The following is a 10,030-nucleotide window of genomic DNA, read 5'->3' as shown; positions in this document are numbered from 1 at the left end:
CAACGGCTGAGCCACCCAGGCATCCCAGGGTGGGCTCCTTTTAGAAGAGGGGCAGAACCATTTGCTTCAAGGTGGATGGAACTGGAGGGTATTATGCTGAGTGAAATAAGTCAATCAGAGAAGGACAAACATTATATGGTCGCATTCATTTGGGGAATATAAAAAATAGTGAAAGGGAATAAAGGGGAAAGGAGAAAAAATAAGTGGGAAATATCAGAAAGGGAGACAGAACCTGAAAGACTCCTAACTCTGGGAAACGAACTAGGGGTGGTGGAAGGGGAGGAGGGTGGGGGGTGGGGGTGACTGGGTGGCGGGCACTGAGGGTGGCACTTGATGGGATGAGCACTGGGTGTTATTCTGTATGTTGACAAATTGAACACCAATAAAAAATAATTTTATTAAAAAAATAGAAGAGGAGCAGGTCAGGCCACATCTGAGCTAGAAGACAGAGGACATGCTCAGGCTCAAGGCTGGGATCTGCGACTGTACACAACCCCCCCCCCCCCCAACACACACACAGGAATAGGAAATCCACTGTAGGGGGAGAGACGTCAGGGCCGAGGGAGGGGAAATGTCTTTGCCCCCAGTCGTACCTTCTGGAGCGCTACCGTGAAGGGTCAGAGGGAGCTGTGAAGGCCACTGGTGTGGGTTAGAATTTGAGCTTTCTCACTTCCTGTGTGACTTTGGATATGTGGCTGGCCCTCTCTGTGCCCAGATCCTCATCTATGGATCAAGGATAACAATGGAACCTATCTCAGAGGGCTGTTTTGGAGGATTAAGCAAATTCAAATGATAGAATAAGTACACCCCAGTGGCTGTGACAAGCAATCCCCAAACCTTGTGACTTAACACACTTCAGACTTTTTTCTCTCTCACATGGCACCTAGCTCTGCTCCGCCTGGAAACCCAGCCTGCCTCTGTGCGGTGGCCCCACCTCCCTCCAGGGCTCCAGAGCCCTCCGCGGGACCCTCTCTCTGTCCAGCCGGCAGATGACAGAGCAAGAGGGCAAGAGAGAGGGCACAGAGAGAGGAAGGGGTGGGGTGCTTGGGGGGCACTGGATCTAGAATATTTAGATCCACACCCAACAGAAGCAGATCAGGAACAATGGGGAGTGGGTGTGAGGGCAAAGCAGCCCAGGTTGGCACCCTGACATCCCCTAAAGTTGGGTCACTTGTTTCCGGGTCCTGCACACCACCTCATCAGGCACACCCCAGGTACAGCCTGACAGATTTACCTGGTAGAAACACAACGGACCACTTTTAAATCTCAACAGATGGGATCCCTGGGTGGCGCAGTGGTTTAGCGCCTGCCTTTGGCCCAGGGCGCGATCCTGGAGACCCGGGATCGAATCCCACGTCGGGCTCCCGGTGCATGGAGCCTGCTTCTCCCTCTGCCTATGTCTCTGCCTCTCTCTCTCTCTCTGTGTGTGACTATCATAAATAAATGAAAAAAAAAATCTCAACAGATATTTCATGGCAAGCAAAAGAAGGAGCCACTTAAGGCCTGTATCCCACACTCCAAAAACAAAAAATAAAAAAAAAAAGACAACCATAAAACCAAAAGGCACTTGATTCCCTGCAGCTCAAGCCTTTGCCACTGTGGCTTAGGGAGACACACACCAAGTTGCCAGGAGCTCCCCTTCATGCCTTTGTACTTTATTTACAAAATTGACTTTTTTATTTTATTTTATTTTTTTTAAAGATTTTATTTATTTATTCATGATAGTCACACAGAGAGAGACAGAGAGGCAGAGACACAGGCAGAGGGAGAAGCAGGCTCCATGCACCGGGAGCCCGATGTGGGATTCGGTCCCGGGTCTCCAGGATCACGCCCCGGGCCAAAGGCAGGCGCCAAACCGCTGCGCCACCCAGGGATCCCGACTTTCCTTTATTTTAAACTCAAACCAAGTCACTTACAGAGTGACTTCTCTCATATGTATGTGGAGAGAGAGAGGTTTATTTCAAGAAATTGGCTTTTGCCATTTTGGAGGCTGGCAAATCCAAAATCTGCAGAGTTGGCCAGAAGGTGGGAGAACCAGGGAAGAGTTTTAGTTTGAGTCCAAAGGCGGTCTGTTGGCAGAACTCTGTGTTGCTCAGGGACATGAGTCTTTGTTCTCTTGAGGCCTTCAACTGATTGGATAAGGCCCACCCGCGTGATGGAGAGCAATCCGCTTTCCTCAAAGCCCGCTGAAAAGTCCCCTTCTCAGAAACTTCTCAAATAACGTTTGACCAAATATCTGGGCACCACAGCCCAGCCACGTTGACATAAAATCCAACCATCTCATCTGCTCAACTCCAAACTCTTGTTTTGTATTACAGGAAAGCAAGTATGGTTGGTGCTATTTCTACATCCCCTTGGTCCATACAGCCCTGCGTCTCTCTGCCTGAGGCTTTTTAAAAAATATTTTTAAAAATATTTTATTTATTTATTCATGAGAATACACAGAGAGGAGAGAGAGAGGCAGAGACACAGGCAGAGGGAGAAGCAGGCTCCATGCAGGGAGCCTGACGTGGGGACTTGATCCCGGGTCTCCGGGATCATGCCCTGGGCTGCAGATGGTGCTAAACCGCTGAGCCACCAGGGCTGCCCTTAAAAAATATTTTATTCATGAGAGACACAGGCAGAGGGAGAAGCAGGCTCCCTGCAGGGAGCCCTATGTGGGACTCGATCCTGGGACCAGGGTCACACCCTGAGCCAAAGGCAGATGCTCAACCACTGAGCCACCCAGGTGTTCCTGCCTGAAGCTTTAATACAAGCATGCGGGGTCTGCAGGCAGAAAGTGTTAGTCACCAAGAGGCAGAATTTGGAGGGATAAATACCCCAGCTCCCTCTCCCAGTAAATAACTGAACTATATGCCTTCTGCCACCTCCTGGAGGTCCCCAGAGGAACTGCATCCCAGTTTCCACATTGGGAACCTGCTCAAGAACACACCCTGGGGCAGCCCCTGTGGCTCAGTGGTTTAGCGCCGCCTTCAGCCCAGGGTCTGATCTTGGAGTCCCGGGATCGAGTCCCACGATGGGCTCCCTACATGGAGCCTGCTTCTCCCTCTACCTGTGTTTCTGCCTCTCTCTGTGTCTCTCATGAATAAATAAATAAAATCATAAAAAAAGAACACACCCTGTACTGGTTGCCTTCCCTTTTCTGCCTCACTCCTCACCCCCAGCTGTGTTTCTTGGAATCACCTTGCAGATTAAACTGCTCGCATCGAAAGCCCTGTCTCAGGGCCTGCTTTGGGGAAACCCAGTTTATGGAATTCCCTCTTTCACCTCCTTCCAATCTCTACAGCAACAAAGCATGAACGGGTGGGAGAATGAGCAGAGTTTCTTTTCTCAGAAAGGCAAGAGGCACTCATGATTAAATGAGGAGAACGCAAGGCCTATGAGGGGGAGCAGGTTGACTTGAGTACCCCTTGCTGTGCTGCTCCTCGCTTGGCCTCTATATAGCCCTGCTAAGACCTGCCTGGTGTATCCGCCCTGAAATTTTGTATTCACGCTCCAGCATCTGCATGGATATCCCCTGCCTTTCACAAATGGGGATCATTGCAGACGCATTGTTCCACACTTGCTTTTTCTCCAGTTAATTATATAGCTTGGACACCCTCCCCAAATCGGCACATCCAGACCCGCCTCATTCTGTTTAATGACTGTAGAGTATTGGAAGATGTGCTTTCAGAGCAAGAAAGGATTTGTCTGGAACGCTCCGCCGGGAAGTCCCGGACCTGAGCTAATGAGATGGAAGACCACACTCCAATTCCTCTCCCATCTCTGCGCCTTGGGAAACCCACGCGGACCCAGTGTCTGGCCAGCCCCACCTGAGCGGGATGGACAGGCGTGTGCCTGGGTCAGGGCACCAGTTTCAGGCTCCTGCTCCAGGCATCCACCATCTGTGCGGGGAAAAAAGCCAAACCAAATCTCAGAGTCCAGTGCCTGCTCAGTGGGCCTCCACACTGCGAGCCCTTGGCGTCTCCTCCTGGCCTTGAACACCCCTGACCCTCAACAATCTCGGAAGATGTAGCGGCCAATCCACTTGCAGGGTGAGTGGTGGGCCCTTCCCCTCACTGATGATTGGCTGGGGCACGGTCCTGAAGCTGTGGGCATCCTGCTACATCAGCTCCATGCACCTCTTCCCTCTTCCTGCGCAGGGGCGGGCAAAGTTCGGCTTGCCTCTTGTCTTTGTAAATAAACCTTATCAGTGCACAACCATGCTTACTTGTTTACATATCTTCTGCAGGCTGCTTTTTGCGCTACAAGGGCAGAGTGGTTTCGTGGCAACAGAGACTGGCCCACCTGAAAAGCCAAAAGCTCTTCTATCTGGGAAATTAGCAGAGTTTGCTGACCACCGGGCAAGTGTATGCTGACAGCATTCTTAATCACTTGAAGCCTTCCACCTGGGGATTTTCTCCTGATCCACACGGGGGACAGGTCGGAGGTGACCCTGGGAACAGCCCTCAGTCCATGATAGATGGGAACTGGAGATTGGGATGCCTGGGTAGCTCAGTGGTTGAGCGTCTGCCTTCAGCTCAGGGCATGATCCTGGGGTCCTGAGATCAAGTTCTGTGTCAGGCTCCCTGCAGGGAGCCTGCTTTTCCCTCCGCCTAAGTCTCTGCCTCTCTTTCTGTGTCTCTCATGAATAAATAAATAAAATCTAAAAAAGAAAAAAAGATGCCAACTAGAGGATGCATTTGTAGGTCCTGTTCCACTTGGGTGCGACACCTAAGATATATGTGTCCACATAGTCTCTGCAGCGTTCCCCAGTGGAACTGGACCCCAGGTGCTCTTGGCAGTAACTGCTTATTTATAACTTGCATCAATTGCCCTCCTTTTCCTATATCATTTTGCTTCTCCCCACCAGTGTTGCCTGGATTTACTCCCTAGATAAACTGCTTGCACTCAAACTGTGCAAGCAGTGTGTGCTTCTGAAGGAACCCCAAACCAAGACAGCATTTCAAGTTAGGGAGAACCAGGAAAGGGCTCCTTCCTGTGGACAAGAGACACATTTAAGAGATGGTTTCTTCTGCTGCTGAAATCTGTTATTTCTGCACATGACACCTGGAGTTTTAGAATCTGTCTTCAGACCACGAGGAGAGCCTACCTTAGGACAAAGCTAACAAGCAGGGAGGGCAGAAAGAACCTGAATTGATGATGCCATCAGGCTACTGAATTAATCAACCCAGGAGCTGCCCTGACTCTGAACTTATTGTTCTATAAAATGGTGACTATTATTATTGTTTAAGTTAGCTTGAGTAGGGCTTTTCTTCTTCTCTTCTGATAGAAGGTAAGACCTGGAGTGGGAGGAGGATGATCAGTCTGATGGAGTAAACACTGGGCTGTCACCCTTGGGTGAGGTCAGAGGTGAAGTCTTTGCAGCTGCCAAAACATTTTTTGTTTGCACATAAGAAAACCCTTAGTTTAAAAAAAAAATAGAAAAGAAAAAGAAAACCCTTACTTGCCATAGCTTACTTAAAAAGAGAAAACATCGGCTCATACGATTGGAAAAGTACAACAGCAGTATAACTTCAGGCATGGCTGGATCCAGGCACTCGATGATGTCACCAGCAGTCTGGTTCTGTCCATTTCGTAACTCATATTTCCTCTGTGTTAGCCTCTCTCACGGGCCAGTTCTCAACAAGTAGTGGCGAGATGGCCCCTTGCATTCCTGGCCTACGTCCCAACACCTTAGCAACCCTGACAGAAAGTACCTCTTTCCCAACAATTGCAGCAAAAGTCTAAGGACTGTCTCTCAACTGCTCCTCTTGGGTCACATCCATCCCTGGACCAACCAGGAGGGGGGAAATGTTCCGACTGGCCCATCTTAAGCCACATGCTCATCACTGGAGGTGAGGGGTTTTGACCCTGCCAGGGGGTTCCGTGTTCCAACCAAAAGTGGATTTGAGATGGTTCCTCCAAGGAAAACCCTAGAAAAGGAAAGGGATGCCAGGGAAACCAAAACATCAGACTTCTACGAGCCTAGACCCTACAGGCTGAAACAGAAGGCACCCTAAGCCCAGAGCAATAGGATCTTGAACAAATGAAGTCTGAACGTAACCTGTCTATCTGGTTCTCATCTCTCATGTACTGATGTTTACTCAGGACACAATCTAGGGAGATTTGTGCATTCTTGTTCAGGACATCAGAGTCACAAGGGGGAGAGAGGTACTGCGGTGACGGGAATGGAGGAGCTAGGTCGGCAACCAAGCAGCCTGGAGGGAGCTGGTATTGCGTTAGTCCTGCACAAGCCATGATGCTGTGACGAAGAGGCCTGAAACTTCAGTGGCTCTAACAAGATGAAGGTTTATTTTTTGCTCATGTAAGTGTCCAGAGGTTAGCCTAGGTCCAGGGCTGGTGGGACAGCTTGGCCATCCACATCACTTATGGAGTTTTGAGGACCATCAGAGAGAAGGAAATGGAATGCAAAAACTTTCCTTGAAGGACATACCCATAAATTGCACACATCACCGATGCTCACACCCCATTGGCCAGAACTTAGTCACATGGCTACACTTAGCTGCCAGGGAGACTGGGATATGGGATATGTAGTCTCTAAGAGAGGAGCCATGTGCCCAGCTAAATGGAGAAGATCCTAATACCCAAAAGGAAAGAGGAGAATGGATGCCAGGGAACAGTAGGTATTTCACCTCGCTGACTGAATCTGCTTCATCAGGGAATGGGATCTGCCATCCAGGACTATTGGCCCCATATAGAGGGACAGGGTCATCCCCACTCCATACCCCACACACTCTCTCCTTGCATACACATTGTTTGATCACTTTATTTATTATGCTTTATCTTAAAATATTATCTATTTAGAATTTTATTTTTTATTTTTTTAAAGATTCTATTTATTTATTCATGAGAGACACAGAGAGAGAGAGGCAGAGACACAGGCAGAGGGAGAAGCAGGCTCCATGCAGGGAGCCCGATATGGGACTCCATCCCGGGACTCCAGGATCACAATCCAGGCCAAAGGCAGGCATTAAACTGCTGGGCCACCCAGGGATCCCCTATTTAGAATTTTAAACAATTTTTACCAATTTGTTTTTTAAAATATTTTTTAAAATTATTTATTTTAGAGAGACAGAGCAGGGGGAGGGGCAGAGGGAAGGGGAGAGAGAGAGTCTCAAGCAGACCCCTGCTGAGTGTGGAACCTGGTGCCAGGCTCCATTTCACAACCCTGAGATCATGACCTGAGCCAAAATCAAGAGTCAGACACTCAACCTACTGAACCATTCAGGCACTCCTAAAATTTTTTTACTAATTTAAAATTCTTTTTTTTTTTTTAAGATTTTATATATTTATGAGAGAGCATGAGTGATAGGGAGGGGAAGAGAAAAAGGGAGAAATAGACTCCCCTCTGAGCAGGGAGCCCAACATGGTGGGGGGGCCTGATCACAACCTGAGCCCACGGCTATTTTATTATTTTTTAAAAATATTTTATTTATTTGACAGAGAGAGAGAGCATAAGCAGGGGGAACAGGAAGAGGGAGAGGGAGAAGCAGCTTTCCCACTGAGCAAGGAACTCGATTCCAGGACCCTGGGATCATGACTTGAGCTGAAGGCAGATGCTTAACTGGCTAAGCCACCCAGCTGGCCTAAAATTTTATTTTTAAAGTTGTATTTGTTCTTTCCTTTCTTCCTTCCCACTCCCTCTTTCTCTCTTTCTTTCTTTCCAGCACTGAACAGCAGGACATAGATAAAATATCTGCCACTTAGGGGCGCCTGGGTGGCTCAGTGGTTGAGCATCTGCCTTTGGCTCAGGTTGTGATCCTGGGGTCCTGGGATCAAGCCCCACATCGGGTTCCCTGCAGGGAGCCTGCCTCTTCCTCTGCCTGTGTCTCTGCCTCTCTCTGTATCTTTCACAAATTAAAAAAAACCCACACACACAATGTATCTACCACTTAGTAGGCACTCATGAAATATGGTGGCTACGAAGCCCCATGGCTTACCAAACCCATTTCCTCTTCCTGTACACACAGGGAGATTGCATTTCCAGCCTCCTTTGTAGCTGGGCAGGCTCACATGCCTCAGTTCCGGCCAATGGGATACAGAGAAAGTGACTCTTCTACTTCCAGCACCAGACCCTAAATTATCCTGCCAAATCCTCCGCTATCTTTTCTTGTCCTGCATCAGACAATCAGAGGTGGAGGATGAAGGAGTGGATTCTGAGCCTCTGAAGAGGTTGAGGGGAATGGTGTTTCTGTATCTCTGTATTCTTATCTATCAATAGGATAATAACCACCTCGCTATATTGAGGATCCAATGAAATAAATTAACTTTTGAAAGTTGAAATTAATTTTCACTAATATTTGAAAAATGAAATTAATTCGTTTCAATAAATTAATATTTTAAAAATACCTCCAACAGTGCCTAACAGGAGCCTAAGGGCTCTTTGTGTGTTCAATATATTTTGAAATGCTGCCTCTCTCTCTCTCTCTCTGTGACTATCATAAATAAATTAAAAAAAAAAAAAAAAAAAAAAAAAGGGATCCCTGGGTGGCGCAGCGGTTTAGCGCCTGCCTTTGGCCCAGGGCGCGATCCTGGAGACCCGGGATTGAGTCCCACGTCGGGCTCCCGGTGCATGGAGCCTGCTTCTCCCTCTGCCTGTGTCTCTGCCATTCTCTCTCTCTCTCTGTGTGTGACTATCATAAATAAATAAAAAATTAAAAAAAATATATATGTATATTTTGAAATGTATAATTTCATAAACAAGCACCCATATACCCTGCAACCCCGGTTAGGGAATAGAACATGACTGATACCTTGGCATAGATGAAATAAATAGCCAAATCACACCAATTTGTCATTCTTAAACTATGATAGATGCCTTGAAAGAAGAGAACAGGAAGCGACTGGAATAACCCAGGGAGCTCATTTAGATTGGGAGGGAAGTCGGGAAAGGTCTTCAAGACACTGTACTTGATTTGAGTTATGGGGACATAGAAGTTAGCTGGTGAGCACTAAAGACATGTGGCCTTCTGGGGAGAGCATACAGTGAGTGCAAGGCCCCAAGATAGGCCAGAATGTGGCACAGTCAGGGAATGTGACCTGGAGTCGGAGTGGAAGAGGCCAGCAGAGGCCAAAGGTCATGGTAGTTAGTTTGGACCTTATTTGAAAAGCCACAGGGAATCATTAAAGGCTTTTGGTCTGATATACGTTTTAAGAATATAACCATAAATGACAAGATTTTGGAAAACTGGGGCACCTGGGTGGCTCAGGACTTGAGCATCTGCCTTTGGCTCAGGTCATGATGCTGGGGTCCTGGGATCGAGCCCCGCATCGGGCTCCCCACAGGGACCCTGCTTCTCCCTCTGCCTATGTCTCTGCCACTCTCTCTGTGTCTCTCATGAATAAATAAGTAAAATATTAAAAAAAAAAAAAAGATTTTGGAAAACTGTTTCATTACATCTACGAAAGCTGACACTCCCCCCCTCCACAACTGAGCAATTCTGCTCCTGGGTAAATAGTCCCAACCTGGAAATGACCCAACTTCCCATAAGAGTAGAATGGACACACTAATCATGGGATAGTCCGACATGGGAATACTAAGCGGCAGCAAAAAAGCAAGCCATTGCTATCTGCAATGACACAGATGAATCTCACAAACAATATTGGAGAAAAGAAACAAATACAGAAGAAGAAATATTTTCTGATTCCATTTATATGAGATTCTAGGACAGTAAAAAATATTCTATGACAATAGAAATTGGGATAACGGTTATCCTTAGGCAAGGGGGTAGTGGCTGGAAGTAAATATGATAGAGGGGGTCTCTGGGGGCTGGGAATTCTTGATCTGGTGCTGGTAACACAGGAACATTCATTTTACGAAAATTCATTGCACTGGGGGCTCCTAGGTTGCTCAGTCGGTTAAGCATCCAACTCTTGACTTCAGCTCAGGTCTTGATCTCAGGGTCGTGAGTTTGAGCCCTGAGCTGAGCCCAGCATTGGGTTCCGTGCTGGCTATGGAGCCTGCTAAAAAAAAAATGTCATTGTATTGTATGCTTATGCTATGCACACTATGTGGTATGTTTGCCAC

This window comes from Canis lupus, chromosome 19, assembly GCF_048164855.1.
Source record: "Canis lupus baileyi chromosome 19, mCanLup2.hap1, whole genome shotgun sequence".
Classification (NCBI taxonomy): Eukaryota; Metazoa; Chordata; class Mammalia; order Carnivora; family Canidae; genus Canis; species Canis lupus.
This window is presented reverse-complemented; position numbering follows the sequence as displayed.